The sequence below is a fragment of the Pseudonaja textilis genome, chromosome 1, assembly GCF_049901715.1.
Source record: "Pseudonaja textilis isolate UNSWEBS1 chromosome 1, rPseTex1.2, whole genome shotgun sequence".
Lineage (NCBI taxonomy): Eukaryota > Metazoa > Chordata > Lepidosauria > Squamata > Elapidae > Pseudonaja > Pseudonaja textilis.
The window spans coordinates 291,475,892-291,496,320 of record NC_141990.1 but is presented as its reverse complement, the minus strand read 5'-3'; the positions used below and the strand labels follow the sequence as shown (position 1 = coordinate 291,496,320).

The 20,429-nt window shown below is 36.8% G+C and overlaps 1 protein-coding gene across 2 annotated transcripts in view; it reads left to right on the top strand.

Moving 5' to 3' along the window:
* The window catches only part of EFCAB11 (EF-hand calcium binding domain 11), a 64,529-nt gene that overhangs the window by 16,972 nt on the left and 27,128 nt on the right, over positions 1-20,429 (top strand). The window lies entirely within an intron of this gene.

Genomic DNA, 20,429 nt, shown 5'->3' with positions numbered 1-20,429 from the left:
AAAGAGCATTTTAAAGATCAAGAGTTCATTGAAAAGGACAAAATGTAAACAATAACAAATAGAAATCGGAACCATTCAACTCCCATCTATCCTATTTTGTTCCAACCAGAAGGCCCTGTTACAGGTAACTGTAAATAACAGTCTGAAGAGGCAAGGTTGAAACTTGAGTTTGATAAAACATGGTCAGGGACTACCTGTATATTTTGAATGAATTGATTGATTGGTTGGTTGGTTGGTTGATTGATTGTGCCACCAAATCAGTGTTGGCTCTGACCACAATAGACACATTTTCTCTATGATTCTGCATCTGATATTGTTCTTCAGGTCTTGCAATTATTCACATATCACAGCTGTAATGGACTAATCCATCTGGCTGCTGATCGACTTTTCTTCTATCTTTCCCATCATTATAGAGTTTTCTAGAGAGCTAGATATTTGTATAATTTCATAATTCATCTCCATTGCCATATTTTGGTTGGCTATCCCTTACAGTTTGCAATCTTGGCTTTTGACGTTTCTCTCCTTCGTTTTCCTTTTTTATTGTATTTTTACTAATGTTTCATCATAGCAGTACCCCAACCAAATTGGTGTTTATTGTGTAGGAATCGTGCTATTTTCACTCCAAAACCAATACTTGGAGAATAGAGAAGTGTTATATTAGTAAATGTTAATGTTAAAAGTAAAGTAGCTCACTGGTTTATAACAGTGATGACTAACCTTTTCCACTTTGCATGCCAAAAGTGCACTTGTGTGCGCGTGCTCGCATGCCTGCACCCATGATGCAATGTACACGTAACTCTGCTCCCTGCGCATGCGCACACAACCCCCTGCATGTGCACCATGTGCTTCTGCGCATGTGCACGCATCTCCCACGTGTGCGTCTCCCCCCACGCATGTGCAGCAAATACCCGAGAATCAGCTGGCTGGTGGGGGACGCACGTGCATGCGCAGTGGGGCTCTTCCGGGTGACCTCTTGCATGCCGGCAGAAGTGGCATTATGTGCCATTTCCGGCACACGTGCCATAGGTTGGCCATCATGGGTTTATAATGATGAGAATTCACAAACAAATTGATATTTTTTGGACTGGTCAATTTAATGGACAAGTTCTGTCTTCTTTAAACCAGTTTGATGAAGTTGCAGACTATATTTATTTCCAAAGGACTTTTCTGGGGGAAGCAACTGCTAAAATCAGGGAGATTGTATTACAGATGCTCAGCTGTTACTTCATAAAGGGTATAATCCAGAAGAGCTACATTATGCAGCTAGTATGGATATATATATAAGAACAAACAATTTGGACAACACCTTTAACATCAAGCTAGACAAGCAGTTGTCAAAAGTAAGTGGTGGCTGTGTTGCACTACAACCTAAGCTTTTGTCAAGATAAGAAAACACTTATTTGTGAAAATACTTGAATATAAATATTCAAAGAGCACTTCAGGTACTCTTTTATAATATGAAATCTATATATATATATATATAAGTGAAATATCACTCACGCATCATCACAAAATCCCCAGAACTGTAAAGCCTGCAAAATTGAAAATTAGCACGTATGTTCCTCTTGGCTTCTAGGTGCTCACTAAGAAAGGATTTTTTGAAATGACCATCAGAGCATTAATATTTAGTATATTTTTATTAACACACTCTAATGCTAAGGAGTTCTATTCCCCCTCCCCACCTGAAAAGAAATCTGTTCCAAATGCAAAACACAAGCAGAGGAGTTTCAGTTTCAATTTAGTTTCACAGCATCAACCAGCTTTAGTACAGAACAATTGAGCTAAACTACGCCCAGGCTCTTTGCTGTCTCCTTGCTCACACAGCAAATACTGTTTCAGTTTACAAACAACCCTCAACTTTCTCACATACTGACAGGATGCTAGCCAGATGAATACCAATGGATGCTGGTAGACAAGGCAGAATTTCCTCCTCCCCCTTATTTTCCTCTCCCAAAACTAAGCCCGACCACATAATTTCGTAGTGAAGCATGAGTATCGAGCTAGTAGTTTCATATTCAGTGATTCATGTATGTTGATTAGTGGTATATTTCTCAAAATATCTTTAAACAGTATTAAAAAAGAGAAAGTAAAAAGAAATTGCAATGAAATGGTACATATGGGAGATGGGAAGTATCTGAGATTATCTAAGTACCTAAGATATAGTTTCATTCATCTTAATGTTATACATGTTTCTTAGCAACAAGCAGTAAAAATATGAATTAATGACTAAAAAGTAATTTAAAAAATGACCTGTGTATTAATAGGTCATCATAGCTAGCAGGTGTTAAAAGTAGAGGTATGGAATAAAAACCTTTCCAAAATGGAAATCAAAAGTTTCCTGTTATTTTGGATCCTATTATCCGTGGGATGGAGAGACTGATTTTTAGATATTCTGGTTTCTATAATCCAGAAGGAGTTGGTAGCATCTTTTAAGACTTAAGAATTTTAAGGCATAAGCTTTGGGGAGCTACAGCTGTAAAACCTGGACTGAATTGTAAAACCAAATAAGACTACATTATATGAGTTAAAGAGCTTTCACATTTCTTATAGCATCAGCACAAAAATTCTAAACTGCAGCCTTTTTAAAAGTAAACATGAACATTTTCTGATGAATTAATTTCATATTGAAATCATAAGAAGATTTTTTTTATAATTTTAACCCTTTGACATGGATCTCCAGAACCAGATATTCCAATTCTACATTCTAAAATGTAGTTATATAACTAATTCTAAGTTTCATTTAATTTTTTAATTCCTTATAAAATTGGATTTGTTTCAATTCAAACAATGCGCCCGTTGAATTGTCACATGTTGTTATAAGTAAATCATATTTAAATAGTAATCTCTTAAAGTCTTTAAAACAACCAATTAGCTTGTTTAAAGTATTCGTCCCTTATTTTGCCAAAACATTTCAAGTCAGTGCATGTTTCCCACTATTTTCACATATGGCTTATTCAATAATATTAGTTTTATCATATGAGTTGGGATTAAAATGTAATTGCCTCATATTAAAGGCTGGAGGTAAAAATTCTTTTTAATGTTTCTGGAGTGTAAAACCTACTAAGATTTCTAAGTATTATTTAAACTCCAAGAGAGAGGAATTTTCATATAAAGTTTTGTTCTAGAAAAAACAGATGTTAAAATAAAAGCCCAGTGATACAATTAAAATTAGGTAAGTTATATCATCTTCATCATAAAAAAAGTCTCAGTTTGGCCAAAGATATTTGAGGGGCTTTTGCTTGCCATAAAAAGATGCTCATTAATTTATCTATCCGTGTAGAATATCTAATAAGGGATTAACACTGGAATCCTTCTTAAAATATACAGTATATTAATCTTGCCCTAGAGACTTAGTGGATATTTTAGCAATCCATTTATGTCTATTGAAATTGCCTGTATATATTTAGATATATTTAACTTAACATATTGTAATTTACTTTAAGAATAACATAAACCGAAATCTATCCATGCAGCATTAGCAACCAATCTCTTTCAATAGACTGTAGATACAGTGGATCCCAAAGGCAGCCAATTAGACTTATTCTAGTTATGGAATAGCAAGATTATAAACCATATTATGCAACTTCAATAAGTTTTAGTAATGACATTACATTCAAGGATAGTCATCTCATCAGCATATAAGAACAATTTACATTCAATATTAAATACCACCACAGTCTTAAAATCTTGGCACTGCCTAAAAGTTGAAGCCAGTTAAAAAACCAAATTGAAAATTAAAGAAGATAAGATCATTCTTGACAGGTACCATGATAACTTGTTAGGTTGAAAGACATATAGTTTTGTGATAACCAATGGTTAAAGATATTGAATTGAAATCCAGCATAAAATGATGGTAGAAACCAGTATTTTGTCCCTGGAGATTCTTAATCATCCAAGTCATGGTTGTTCCGACACTTCACTTCTCACTCAGGAAGCTTCTTCAGTAATGAAGAAGCTTCCATTGCATTTCAAATTCCCAGAGGTTGTGGAAGGAGTTGCTGGCTGCTTGTGAAGGAAGAAGAGGGTGAGTAGAAAAGAAAGAGGCAGTTTGATTGCTTCCATTGCATTTCAAATTCCCAGAAGTTGTGGGAGGAGCTGCTGGCTTCTTGTGAAGGAAGCAGAGGATGAGTAGAAAGGAGAAAGATAGCGGCTTTCTATAAACCCATGACTGGAGCATACTGATAGAAGGATACAAACTATTCAAAAAAACCAGACCCCATAAAAGAGGAGGTGGAGTTGCACTGTATGTAAAGGACCACTATATTGCTACAGAAATGTATGAAACCAAAGATGAAAACCACCTAGAATGCATTTGGGTCAATATAAAAGAAAAAAAGAATGACATGGCCATAGGTGTATATCATTGGCCACCCAATCAAGCAGAAAATATAGATGTCCCTTTTGCCAGCCAACTAACAAACATATGTAGGAAACACACAACAATAGTAATGGGAGACTTCAATTATCCTGATATCAATTGGAAAACTAATTCTACCCCAAGTGAGAAATCAAATAAGTTCCTAACCAACCTAGCTGACAACTTTGTTGTCCAAAAGGTAGAGGGTGAAACTAGAGGGACAGCCATACTGGACTTAATTCTTACAAGCAGAGAAGAAGTGATAGAGGGAGTTGAAACTGCAGGAAACTTCGGTGAGAGTGACCATGCCATACTAGAATTCAACATAACACAAACACAAGCAACAGAACATAATGACACCAGCGTCTTGGATTTTAAAAGAGCTGATTTCAATAAACTCAAAGAGAACTTGGGAAAGATTCCATGGATGAAAATCCTAAAGGGGAAAACAACTCAAGAATCTTGGGAAACTCTAAAAAGTATGATCATAGAAGTCCAGACCAGCACAATACCACTGAGAAAGAAAAACAAGAAATCCAAAAAGAAACCAGCATGACTGCACAAAGATCTCTCTGGCAAATTGAAAGAAAAAAAGGACAAGTACAAAAAATGGAAAGAAGGACATACAGCTAAGGCAGAATATCAGCAGATAGTCAGAATCTGCAAAGACGAAGTCAGGATAGCAAAGGCTCAGAATGAACAAAGACTTGCAACAAAAGTCAAAGATAATTAAAAAAAAGTTTCTTCCAACATATAAATAACAAGAAAAAAATCAAGGAAACAGTCGGTCCATTAAAGAGAGAAGATGGCAAGGAAGTAACAGGCAACAGAGAGAAAGCAGAACTGCTTAACTCATTCTTTGCATCCATCTTTACTCAAAAAGAAACTATAGCTCAACCCACCAAAAACAGAACTGTAAAAGACACACCAGAAATAAAAGTTAAAATAAACAAAAAAATAATAAGAGAACACCTGTCTGATCCTGATGAAAACAAATCACCAAGGCCTGATGGATTATATCCCAGAGTTTTAAAGGAGCTGGCAGAGGTCATCTCAGAACCACTGCACCATATCTTTCAAAAATACCAGAGGACTGGAAAAGAGCTGATGTGGTTCCCATCTTCAAAAAAGGAAAAAAAAAACAGACCCAGGAAACTATAGACCAATCAGCCTAACATCAATACCTGGGAAGATACTGGAAAAGATAATAAACAAATCTGCTAACATCTAGAAACAAGTAAAGTAATAACTAGCAGTCAGCACGGGTTTGTTAAAAACAGATCATGCTAAACCAATCTTATTTCATTCTTCAACACAGTGACTAAATTAGTAGACCAGCAAAATACTGTGGACATAATATGTTTAGATTTCAGTGAGGCATTCGACAAAGTAGACTACAACCTACTTCTTAGTAAGCTAGAAAAAAGTGGAATAGATAGCACCACCTCTAGATGGACTCGCAACTGTCTGGCAAACCGTACTCAACGAGTAGTCCTTAATGGGTCTAAGTCTACATGGAGGGAAGTAAGCAGTGGGGTGCCACAAGGTTCCGTCTTAGGCCCAGTACTCTTCAATATCTTCATTAACGACTTAGATGAGGGAATAGAAGGGGAACTTACCAAATTTGCAGATGATACCAAGCTGGCAAGAAGATAGGCTCAAGATCCAGATGGATCTTGACAGTCTAGAACACTGGGCCATATCTAACAAAATGAAATTCAATGTAGAGAAATGTAAAGTCCTGCAAGAAAAATACACATATAGACTGGGTGAAACCAGGATCAATAGCAGTAACTGTGAGAGGAATCTTGGAATCTTAGTGAACAACCAGCTAAATATAAGCCAGCAGTGTGCAGCAGCAGCAGCCAAAAAAGCTAATGCAATCCTAAATTGTATTAACAGAGGGATACAATCAAGATCAAGGGATCAAGGGAAGTATTAATACCACTCTATAAAGCCTTAGTAAGACCACACCTAGAGTACTACATCCAGTTTTGTTCACCACATTATAAAAAAGATGTTGAGACTCTAGAAAAAGTATAGAGAAGAGCAACCAGGATGATTAGGGGACTGGAAGCTAAAACATACAACGAACAGTTGCAGGAACTGGGCTTGGCTAGTCTAGTAAAGAGAAGGACCAGGGGAGACATGATAGCAGTCTTCCAATATTTGAGGGGTTGCCACAGGGAGGAAGGGGTCAAGCTATTTTCTAAAGCGCCTGTAGGTCAGACAAGGAATAATGGATGGAAACTGAACAAGGAGAGATTTAACCTGGAAATAAGGAGAAACTTTCTGACAGTGAGAACAATCAATCAATGAAACAGCTTGCCCTCGGAAGTTGTGGGAGCACCATCACTTGAGACTTTCAAGAAGAGATTGGACTGCCATTTGTCAGAAATTGTGTAGGGTCTCCCGCTTGGGTGGGGGATTGGACTAGATGACCTACAAGCTCCCTTCCAACTCTGATTATCTGTTATCTATTACCTGTGAAAAAATTATCCTACTTAATTATGATCTTGTTGCTGAGTAACAGATATGAAAGTGTTTGATAGAAAATATTGGTAGTTGTTTTGATGTTCTAGAAATTGTAAGAAACCATTCTTCCTTGAAATTGACTAGTAAAAATTATTTGTACAGGTTACTTTTTAAAAGCATGACTGCAGTGTTTCATAATCACATCACCTGTAGTGAGCACATATAAAAATAAAATGCAAACATACACAGTCTCATCCTGAATAAAATGCAGCCATTTAAACATTTCAGTTCAGTGTAGAAACAATAACCTAAATTATTGATTGCCTTAATCTTCCCTAGCATCTCAATCAAAGCAGTATTTTATTATTGTTGAGAAATAGAATGATATGAAAAATACGTTAAATACATTCTGAATATTTTAAAAATGTAATTTTAAAGAAAACACCATGGGCAGAATCTGACATAGCATTGCTTTCTCTAGGCTCAAAGAAATCGTTACAAAGAAAAGTGATTTAAGCACAGAAAAGGCCGAGGGCATGAGTCTTTGCTCCTGAAAGTTGTAGGAAAGACGCATCTGATTGCTTTACCATTTGGCACATTGCACGTCCATTTGCTTTTCAAGCAACTATTTGAAAATAGGTAATTGCAGTTCCACTAGGTGGGGATATCATAACAGATAATTTTGGGGGGTAGGCCAGTGTTTCTTAGCCTTAGCTACTTCAGGATATGTAGACTTCAGCTCGCAGAATTCACCATTCATAGGGAAATCTATGAATTGGTGCACACATCTTAAAGTCGCTAAGATTGAGAAACACTGAGAGAGCCTAAATTTGATAATGTTGGTCAAGCTTCCACATTAATATTGAACTTTGGAAATGTCAGACATTTCCCCCCCTTAAAAACATCTTGCTTCTACAGTTCTGACTGAATGTTGGGGAGTAAATTTCTTGGATGAAAAGCGAAATGAAAAAAAAAACCAAGAAAGTCTAATCTTTTGGAAAAGCATTTTGGTACAGTATTGCAACTTATTTCACAGTATCAAAATATCACTGTTTGTTAATTTTCTGATAGTCTGTTGCTAGGTATACAAATGAAAACAGCAAGAAAACTCAACAAATATGAACAGCTACCTCACATTTTTATTTCAAGGAATATAGTCTCCTTGTTGATAATATTGATTGGCTGTCTGCTTTTATTTTTGTCTCTTGTTCATTCAGAAATGGAACTTGGCTTTGATTGTGAGGTTTAAAATGTTTTCAATCATGGATGAAAATAAAATTGTAAAAAGAAACAGTAATGGAATAATAAAATATAGACTGAAAGTTTATGTTTTCATTTAGTCAATACAGTTAGTTTTGTTTATAATATATCTTTTTAAAAACGCTGATGTGCATCGGGCATTTGCTTTCATTCTGTGGAAATATTGTTAGGGAAAAGATAGCAGTCATTGTCAGATACAAAAGTGAAGCATTTTTTTAGTATTTGTGATACTCAGCATGAGAGTATTTTATTTATTTTATTATATTATCTTTGGACATTGTATTTTATCTTCCTTTATATAAAGAGAAAGCTATTTAGAGAACCATCTGCATTAAAATTTATTGTCACCAGATGATGATACAAACTGGCTACTATTTTGTATACATAAATAATCTCCAGCAATAAAAACAAGAAAAAGTCAAGATTAAAAAATATGAAGAATGAAGGCTCACATCTGAAAAACTGAGGCAAATTTTAATGGGAAAATTATGTAGAAAAAGCAAGATTACAAAAAACAAAAAGAATATTATTGAAAGTTTGTTCTCCTATGCAGCAAAAAGAATAAATAATTAGAGTGTCAATTTACATGTGAAATTTATTGCCAAGAGATTGATAATACAATATTATTAATAATAAGCGAGACAGACAGAAAGGCAGGAGCTTGCAGGTCATTTAATAGCAGGGATGGGATGCAAATATTTTTACTACTGGTTCTGTGGGAGTGCTAGGTGGGAGTGACCATGTGATTGGGTGGCTTCTTTTTTTGCAGCAGCACACCGCACCCCACTCCGTGCTCCTTTTTTTCCGCTTCCTGGGCCTCAGGGAAGCCTCCTGGGAGGCCTCCCAGGAGGCTTCTCTGAGGCCTAGGAGGCAAAAATGGAGCACGGGGGGGCTGCACAATACCCCCCGTGTGCCCCCTTTTGCCTCCTGAGCCTCAGGGAAGCCTCTTGGGCGAAGCAGTAAGAACAGTGAGGGGGATCCCAGCACAGCTGATCATCAGAACAGCTGATCGTCGGGAGGGGGGAAAAAAAGAAATACTGTAAGGAGTGACTAGGCGGTGGGGGGGAGAATGCAGTCAGCAATGTTGTGCATGATGTCACGCATGCACAATAAGGACTGGCTGGGCAGGGAGGGGAGGGGCGGACAGAGAGGGGCAGGGCCAGCCAGGGGCACGATTTGCCAGTCCTCCAAACTGTGCAGAATCGGAACAAATGGTTCTACCAGACTGGTAGAATCCCACCCCTGCTTAATGGTCAGAGAAAGACCTTTTCTAATGGATCAAGTAGTTAAAAACAGGCAGGAAGTTTGTGCTTTCAGATTTGCAAGATAAAACAGGAAACGTAGTAAGATGAACATTATTGTAAGGCTACATTAACAGAACCTTGCAAATATGAAGGCAAATAAACTTTTCTAAGTTTTTTTCTCTTAACATTATACAATTGCGGGCTCCTGCCATGGGGTGGGATTCAATTTTTTTAACAACCAGTTCTGTGGGCATGGTTTAGTTGGTGGCGTGGCTTGGTGGTCATGTTATTGGCTGGGTGTGGCCAACTCAACATCACTCACATTGAGACAGGCATCTCCTCGCCTGGCATTTCATGACTGTGGGGATGCTGCAACAGTCCTAAGTGTGAAAAATGGTGATGTCACTTTTTTCAGTGCCATTTTAACTTTGAATGGTCACTCCACGCAAGCCAAAGTCCCAGCAAAGGAGGGGAAAAAAACTCCAGAGAAGTTCCTGAGACAGGAAGTCTAGTCCTGCCAAGAATGTAATAAGGGTTAACAGAGAGGCAGTTTCTGTAAGCAACACCAGAGTGTTTCCTTCCTGCCTTCCTTACAGGATTAGGCCAGTATTTTTTTCTAACAACCAGCTCTCCGAACTGCTTAGAATGTTAACAACCGGTTCTAGAGAATAGGTGCGAACCTGTAGAATCCCACCCCTGCTCCTGCCTCACTTGACTGATTATTCCTTAGACAGTATCTCCTCTCTTTTTCCCAGGCCATTCATACATTCCATTCCAAGTCAAAAGTTAAATTTTAGCACGTGATATTTCAGGAAATTGCATTAGTTGTAATTAAAGAATAGAGGAATCATTCATGCCTTTTACCATTGTGAATAGAGAATCTGTGACCCACTGGGTCATCATTTCAGAGATATTTCCTTGCTAAACAGAGAAACAGAATGACCAAGGCCCCTTCCCACCCAAAAAAGCAGTGGGACCAGGAGCAATTTCCAATTTCTGACTTCCTGCTGGTTTGACTGCAATTGATTGTCTTTTGGCAGCTAATGGTGGGACCAATCTACCCAACCTCCAGAGAGCGGGACTACTCTACTTGATCTCCAGTGGTCAGAGGAGGGACTGGCTTGCTCAGCCTCTTGATGGCCAGGGTGAGACAAGTGTATTTAATCTCCTGGTGGTGGTGCAGCAACACTGAAACAAGCACCAATTTGCCAAATTTGAATCCCATGAGAGTCTGGGTTGTCAGATTTTGGGTGCATTCTGTAAGTTAGCCCATTTGGGGTACCTTAGTTCAAAAGTAGTTGCTCTATGATGCCCAGTTAAAGCTTACAGACACATTTTAGTAGTATATATATAAAAAAACAATACAAATCTGAAATGCAAAGGACTATTAATTTTTTTTATGAATGGCAGCTAGATTAATAATAGCAAAATATTGGAAACATCTGGAAGGCATATAAGAAAAATTGGTATGATAACTTATGGTCTAGTGTGATAATGGAAAAATTAACATATAAATTGAAAGATGATGAAAATAAGGGAGAAAAATACTTTTTTCTGTATGATGATTTTATAAAATACTTTGATAATGACAATAATAATTAACCACCTATTTCTCTCACATTATGAGAAACTATGAAATATATAAATATTGTGAATTGAAAGTATATGTGTGTGTATTATTGACTTATTCTTGCTTTGATGTTAAAAAGTATTGAATTTGTGGAAGTTTTGTTTGTACAGTTATAAAATAACTCTTTCACATGGTTTTATATTAGCATAAAATTGTTGTAAATTTAATGTTTCACTTTATAAATTCTGTGTGTGTGTGTGTTCTACTTAGCATCAATAATAGGCATTTTCATAGTTAGTAAATGAAATTTTAGCAATGAGCAAAATAAACTGATATTCATAACTATTGGGGCAGTTTGTGATGAAAAAATATATTGCCAATATTTCCCTGAAAAATGATGTTTTTAAACAATCTAAATTTGTTTTAAATGACAGCAGTTGAATGAAAGATAGGAGATATATATATAATAAACATTCTTAGTTAAGGTTTACACTTTCTAGTTTCTCATAATAAAATCCCCACCAGCTTCACTGAAAGAAATTTGTTCTTTCAAATGGTTTAACTGAAACTAAGCAAAAATGAACTCACAAATAGCTCATTCATTTAGGATTAATACACTATCAATAATCATAGAATCATTCATGGAGTTGGAAGGGACCTTGGAGATCTTCTTGTCCAATCCTGTGCCCAGTGCAGGAGTCCTCAAACCACCTCAGACAAATAGTTGTCTAATTTTTGTCTTGAAGACCTCCAGCAATGGAGCACCCACAACTCTGGGAATCTAATTGTTAAGAAATTCCTCCTTATTTCCAAATTGGACCTTCTTCAAATAAGATTTGAATTATAGCTTCTTGCTCTACCCTCAGGTGTTATTGAGAATAAATTGATGCTGTCTTCTCTGTGACAGCCCTTCAAATATTGCTGCTGTCATGCTATCATGTCTTCCCTCAGTTGCTCCTCTCTGCTCTCTTTCAAGGGCCTCAGCACCATTTTGTATTATGGTGACCAGAACTGGACACAGTATTCCAAATGTAACCTCAGTAGTTCAGTATAGACCACTGCTATGACTTCATTTAATTTTGATATTATCCTTGGTTGATGCAGTCCATAGTCTGCTAAGACTGTTTTGTAAAGCTGAATATTTCAATGAGCACAACTACAAAAAGGTATCCAGAGAAATCCTAACTCTTATTAAGTGATTTAGATTTTTGTGACAAAGTGCCCAGAATATCCATTGCTTTCTAATGAAATTAATGGAATTTGAAAAAGCTTGAGTGGATATGCTGTTTTTTAATAGAGCAAAAGCATCCATAAATTTGTATTTGTCTCTATTAGTGTTGTATTGAGAACAAAGCTGACATAATTTAATCAGTAGTTAAGCAGATGTTGAAAGTGTAGATTAATATAGTACAATTTCTGTTTTCTGATTTGTAGCTGTGTAGCACATTTTTCTGTTAATAAACATTAGAGCACATCAGTGTTTTAAAAGCTTCATATTTTATGCAATTGCATATGCTGAATATAAAGTTCTGTTGCTCCATCTGTTCCTACTAAGAAGGCAGCTATGATAGCAATCTATATCTATCTAGCTATTTGAAACCTTTTAAGTGAGTTTTCATACTTAAACAGTTAAGGGGGATCACTCATTGAGGGAAGGAAATAATATACTCTAAGAAAATCTAGACGTGAACATATCTATTTTGACGTCATAAGTATTGGTTTTTGTTAATAACTATAAATGTGTCATGGCCCCATTGGAGCCTGAGTCAGCGGAGGAGGACGAGCCAGAGCTGGGGCCGATGGAGGTTGCGGGGCAGCCTCGTTGGCTCTGGAGGAACACGGGGAGGAGCAAGACAAGGCATCCCTCAGGCCTGGGATGGCTTGCCAGCAGGGAAGAACAAACAGGATGACTGAGAGAGGGGAGAAGGAATGGGAAGCAGTGGAGTTGAGGAGCGATGGAGTTCAGGCGACAAGCAAGGACTGCCTCTTCCTGATGGGAGCCTTTGGGGGAAAGTTGGAGCAATAAAGGGGAATTTGAAGTATCAGCTGGCTGTGTTGCCTCTGTGCCTTGCCCTGGGTCATCACAAAATGTAGCATTTTGTTTTATAAAATATATTTCTATAACTTGATTCTAATATTATTGTATCAACAAATAAAAGAAGGAATGTAATTTTCTACCTAGTATTATATTCCGCAGGAGTAGTTGATCTGATAAATCATTAACATTGGAAGACAAGGGAACCAGGATGCAAGAAAATTCAGTATAGTAACCCTCTTCTGCTTTGAACATCCGCAAGATAATGTAGTGCAAGAGTGTCAAACTGGCAGCCCGTGGGCCAGATGCGTCAGACACAGGCCCCACCCACCTCAAGTCTGCAAGGCAAAAAACATTGCAACAAGTCACATGACGCGATCGAGTTTGACACCCATGATGTAGTGGCAAGATTGCTTTTACAAGAATTAGCGAACCATATTATCATTTTAGAGTTAAGATGATCCTCCAGTTCGTTCTTAGAAGGGAAGAGTAAATGAAGAAATGCACGTTGCTAAGTGGTCTAGGTCTTTGATTACATAGGATGAAAAAGTGCTGGATATGTACATGAAGAAAACCATTTGTTTGTTTAATGACTATGGATTCACTTAACAACCACAGTGATATTCACCCAATGACCACCACAAAAGTTGTAAAATTGGATTGGTCTTTATGACATATGACTCCATTAAAGTCATAGGTTGAAGTCTACTTGTAATTTAATAAAAGACATATATGCATATGAATTTTTATATAAAAATGTTACATGAGTATCCCAGCCCTCAATGAGATGAGTCGTCTTAGTTCCTTATTTTTATTTAAACTGATTGCCCAGAAGTAATAAAATATTGCTTTCATTAATCACATTATTTGAATATGGATCCTATTATATAAATAAAGAATTTCCAATAAAAAGTAACCATTTCTATTAAATCTTTGAACTCTTTTCTTCAGTACAATACATTGCCTTTCTTATTTAATCACATCACTTTAAAATAATTTGCCATTGAAAAACGAGAGCACTTCAGACTATTTTAGAGAGTATCTACATCAGATCTTGATTATATTATTGCAATTAAAATGTTTCCCTGATACTTTGTCCTCTCAAAATAACAGGTTTGATTGACATTAGGTCTATGCTACATTATTCTAAAAACCATAACGATCTTTTTTGTAGCTGTTCCACATTTGTTAAGTATTTATTTGGTTTTCTTTATATGTATTTTTAAAAATGAAATTAATACTCATGTATCTGAGTAAATTGCAGAGCACTGAAGGAAGCTCATCAACAAAGAGACCAGTATTAGAAATAAATAGCAGTGACTGATTTATTAGACAAATAGACAGATTACTGAAAAAACTGCCATCCTTGAAATATTGGTTGGTCATTTCATTCCCCAAACAACACTCTTTGTATGAAGTGTTCAGTCAGGTTGACAATTCAGTATTCCTGCAATAATAGCTTCCAATTTAAACTTATAAAAATATGCATTTTATAATCTCTCTCTCTCCCTCCCTCCCTCCCTCCATACACACACACAAACACACATACACCAATCACAGTGGCCCTCCTGGCATATAGTTAGAATGATGCAGTATTGCACACTATCTCTATTCACATCCAGGAGTTAGATCCTGACAGGGCACAAGATTGACTCAGCCTTCCCTCCTTCTAAGGTCAGTAAAATAAGGACCCGGCATTATGGAGTGATATATTAGTCTAAGTCAAGGGTGTCACACTCATGGCCTGCAGGCCAGATGTGTCACATGCTGGTCCTGCCCCTGCCTGATTTAGCTAAGAGGGGGAAAGTCCTGATACATTATGTGATGCCGCCGTAACAACACGAGTTTGACACCCCTGGTCTAAGTGGTATTGCTATATGTCTGTCATAAATATTATTATAAAATTACAAGCTGATATTTTCCCCAACTTCTATTTAGTATTAAATGTTGTTATACTAACAACTCCCATAATCCCGGTATTAAAATTACCTTCTGTGGCATTCTTCGTTTGCCTGGCTTTCATTCTCTTCCTGGCATGCTTAAAAGGCTTCAACAAAGGATAAAACGAGGGTGGTCATTGAGTGACATCTGAAAACATACATTCTCCAAGAAGAAATATTACTACTTAAATTATATAATAGTTACTTTGGCATGCCATCCCAATATTGTGGCATGCCATCTGAATTCTGATGTTGTTGACATTGAACCTTCAGGCAGTGATTTAAGATTTATCCTGTCTTTTAGGCACTCATTAAAGTGGTGCGCCTACAGATCTGGCATTCCCCCCGCTTCCCCGTTTCAACAGCTTTTAAGCCATTTATGCTTTTAAGCATTTTATTTTTAGAAGCTTTTATTGGATTATTTATGTAATTCAATTTATGGTTTTTTAAGTTTATCATAAACTGCTTTTAATTGTTCCCATTTGGGACCAGTTTTTCAATGTACCTGGATGAGTGGTACAGGGCTTTCTAAATAAATAATAAATAATACATAGCTATAGGGCGTATTGTCAGTAAAAGAGGTATGAGGGTGTGGGAATAAGTGTGCAGAAAACAAAACATGACTGAAGAGCCCTGTGGGTTCCTATGATTTGTTATAAACTCATTACCAGTTCAGTTTTTGTTTATACAGTACTTTTATTAAGAATATTAAAGTAAGCAAGAATGGTTTCTTAATTATTTGCACTGCATTCTGTTGTGAGTTCTTCCCTTTTTTCCTTCAGTATTTAAACAAAGTAAGCTATTTGCCTTTTAAATTGCAGAGAGAAAATATATTTTTCTTTAATCAAGATTTCAGCCCAAACAATCTCCATCTCCGCCTTCCCCCCTCTGTGTGTGTGTGTGTGTGTGTGTGTGTGAAGATTCTCAGTCATACAGGTAGAGTGCCTTCCAAGAATTGCTGTGCTGTAAGAATTGTGTTAAAATAGTTCTTAAAAAGTGGTTGATAAGTAGTTTAGAACCTTATCAGAGCCAATAGAAACAGAGTTCATAAGTCTTTTATATTTTTAATTATTTATTATATCTTATAATTATTATATCTTATAAATTAAAAGTGAATCTTGGTGGCTGTATATTCCTCATTACATTAGGAGGATTAAAATATAGTTAAATAAAAAACCACTAGTGACATAACAAAAAAAAAATCAGAATCTACCACACAGAGATATTACTTAAAATACTCAACAATCACATGGCAATACTACTTCAGAAGCAATTCAGTTGCTCACTTAATTCCAAAAGGCTCTTCAGAAGGCCAAGTCTTGATATCCTTCTCCAACAGAGCAATGATATGTTATTGCTTCCCTATTATCTCCAGTAGAATGCTGCTCTTGGAGAAGGGAGTCATCCCCTTTTTATGGAGAACGTTCCTGCAGACTGGGGAGCCTTCAGTGCCTTACATGATAGATCTTACTAGACAGGCAGGTTCCACTCAGAGAAAGTGCTCTCAAAGATACCTAGGTCCTGACATTTAAATGTGACAACCAGCACCTTGAATTGTACTGGGAAACCAGTAAAACTTCCAAAGTAGTAGTGTTAGATGGGTAATATGGGTTATATTTCTATTAGTATTCATTAAACTGCATTGCGGACCAGCTATATCTTCTAAAAGAATTTAAAGGCAGCCTTCTATAGAATGAGTTGTGGTATATTTAGCATAAAGTGACAAAGGCATGAGTGATTGTCAAAAGAGCCTCCTGGATTAGAAATGGCAACAATAGATATCTACAAAACTACAAAGGCTCTCCTAGCCATAGTCTTGAATTGCCTTTCTAGCAGAAGCTGTGAATCCAAGAGGGATCCCAGATTGTGATCCTTCTTTGAATAGGGAAGTTCAATTATATCTAATGGTTGAATTTCATTAATGGTGAAGTTCAGTTTCACAAATGGTGAAATTTAATGGAAAATCTTGGCTTTCTGCACCCATATTCCCTCTCTCTTTATGGCATTATTTGTTTTCATTATTTGCTGGTAGTTCAAAAGGATAATCAATATTTGCTGATGATATAATAATAATAGCCGGCAAAATGCACCATTATCAAGTAGAAAAAGAATTGTACATTTATCTGGTTGGAAAGAACAATGAAAATAGATTAGATGACCTTTTAAAATTCTCTTCTTCCATAACATACCAGGAAATAGTTGTATTATAATGCCAAATGGCACAATTGTAATTTTACAATACTGCTACCTATTGTTTAAGATTCTGGAAATCTCCTTCAGGAACAAAGGAAATATTTTAATGTTTATCCATATACTTATATTGCTAGTTAGAAATCTCAGGGAAATCAACATGCTGTACAACATAAGATGACATCAGTCATTTGTCTGTATCATGTCAAGAAGCGGTCTCAGTTCAGAAGTTGGTCATAGTCAGCGGGTATCCATAGGCCATCCTTGCACTGATCATTCTTGCAATATTTTATTCTGCTTGAATATGTAGTCGCTGCTCCATGGATGAATTTGCAATCATGGCATGACTGAGAGGAGGGATGAAAGTAATTTTTTTTTTGTTTTCAACTAACCAAGATTTTTTTATATGGAAATAAGGTCAAACTGTGATGTGTTCACCGTGTTTTATCCAATTAGCAGGAAATACAAATACAAGTTTTGTGATCATTATATTACAATATAGAGGAAAGATACAAAATGCATCCTACTGCCAGTAGTGTTAATTTCACTCTAAAACAGGGGTGTCAAACTCTCTTCATCACAGCAGTGTCAACGTGATGTATAGGGACCCCCCCCTTTGCTAAACTGGTAGGCATGGCCAGCTCATGACGCATCCGCCCATGGGCTGCGAATTTGACAGCCCTGGTGTAAAACATAGCAACCCTTAGATGCAACAGTGTTTGTTCTGTTCAGTGAATGAAAACAACCAAAATGATGGTTGCAAGCTGAATATGTTTCCTAGTAAACAGATCAGCTGCAACTATGCAAAGAGGAAATTATAGTTTGAATTCTCCAGGTTCTTCAAATAGGGCTGGGGAAGATGCATGCTTAAAATTGCTTTCATCTGACAATACTGGCAACCAATTATCTGACTTGGTGGTAGGCAAATTCTTTGGTTCATTCTGTATGCATAAAACACTCTTGTTCTGTTTCTGCCAATTCCTGTCACCTGACTCGGATTTCCAGGTATCAGTGAATTATCCGGTAGATCAGCAGCTAAAGAAATGTCTCAAATATCCAAAATGTTATCTGGAAAGAGAGCACTGAAAACTGAGTGAGAGAATGTGTTGCATTAGAAATTGGGTTATTAATTGGAGGGGGAACAATTGCAACATTTATAATATATGCATTTTAATTAATCAAGAAACTGGAGAGAGCATACTAAAAGTAATTATTTATGCTGTTTAGACAATACACTGAGATTTTAAAATTCCAGTTGGAGAGGTGGCTTTATGCAGCCAGGCAGGGTAGGAAGTGATTCAGGATGCTTTAATTACCTAATATAATAAGAGTGTAATTTATATTCTGCATTGAGTTAAGTTGTGCACTAATTACATCTATCATTCTAGTAAAAGATTAGCCTTAGGTGCTGAGTGGCACAAAATAAATAGTTTTTAAAATTACTAGAAAAATTTGATGAATAATAAACAGCAGTTATTCTGGACTATTGATTTATATTTACTGAATCAAAGAGATAAATATTTCTCCTACTTCAAAGATACATTTAAATGAAACATGTCATTTTCATCATAGTTATTCATTTGAACTAGATAATACTTGAAAACTCACACATTCAGAATATTTATTTATTTATATTTTATTCAATTTATCTAGCTGTTTGTTTGAAGCACATACTCTGGGTGATGAATACAGTTACTAACATCAGCATAATAATTCACAATGAAAAATAAAGATACACAGCAACAACAAAATAATTGGTTTCACAAACTGTCAACAATGAGCAAAGTAGAGCAACTTACAAGATGAACAGTTGTAAGTGTTCATTCTTGGACACATTCTAATGATGCATTATTTTTATTTAACAGTATTGTGTGACCTGTGCTAGATCAGTGCAAAAATCCATTTTGACTTTTATTGGCCACCATCAATATAGCAATTAAAAATTGTATTAGAAAATAGTCAAATAAATAGTATTGAAAAACTGGCAAACTCTGACCATCCTAGACCAAACCAAGTCAAAAAACAATAGAGAATTCCTGGAAGTCTGGCACTCTGACATATCAGTTATAACTGGCACATAGACATAAATAGCATCTACATTCAAGGGAGATAATCAACAAGCTGAAAAAGGAACAAAAAGACTAAAACATCTCTCCATCAGTAATCAACACCCAGATGACCAGAACACCAAGATTAACATCAAACCAGCAATCAAGAAGTAAACAATACCCCAATCAAGGATCTCCCAAACAAGCTAATAGTAAACAGCTCAACCAAAGAACCTCCCAAAACCACTCCCACCAACACTGACAGGGCAAGCCACTAGGACCATGATGGCGAACCTATGGCACGTGTGCCGGAAGTGGCATGCAGAGCCACTTCTGCTGGCACGCAAGAGGTCACCTGGAAGAGCCCCACTGTGTATGCGTGTGTGCCCTCACCAGCCAGATGGTTATCAGGTATCTGCCACGCATGCACAGGGGGAGACACGTGTAGAAGAGACGAGCGCATGCGCAGAGGCATGTGGCATGGGGGGGTTGCGTACGCATGTGCGGAGGTGTGTGGTGCAGGGGGGTCCTGCGTGCATGCGCAGGGGGTGGGAAGAGTCACACGCACACTGCATCATGGGAGCACTTGTGGCACGCAACATGGAAGAAGTTAGCCATCAGTACACAAGAATATAGATTGAGACCAAACCCTACTCTCTACCAGCACTGATGATGTTTTTTAGTTAGGGTAATGAAACATCTGCAAGAAAACAACCAGAGAGTTGTTATCAGAGAGCACCAAGGGCTTTATTTTCAGCAATGGTTCAGCCCAGTGCATACATTCTGGAAAGAGAGTTGTTCTCTTTTAGGCTCCAGCATGAGCCCGAAAGCTTGGAGGAATAAACCTTTGGTTCCAGTGATCGGAACTGGAATGGATCTTGCAATAATATCCTGGGACACATATATTTGTCTTCATTCATAAGTATGAAATATATTTGCCACCTTGACTTATTTATAAAAAATATTAAAGTCAGGGTTAAAAAAAAATCTTTAAAAAACCCTAAAGGAGCTTCCAAAGGCTGCATGAACAGCCTTTGCTCTCAGATACCCAGTTTTTAGACATTTCCCTATAATTAACTAGCTATATTTAAAAGTTGCAAATGTTGTATACACACTGTTCTGAGTTTAGATAATATATTCATTACCTGAGCATTTGACAATGTACATAGCACCCTATATTCTTAACTCTGTAGGATTAAGGATTAATAGTTTTATCGGAAAATATCCACCTACCTTGAACTGGAAATTCAGTTGTTTCCAAACAGCATTCTGGAATAGATTCAAAGATATATTGTAGATGAAAGGAAAGA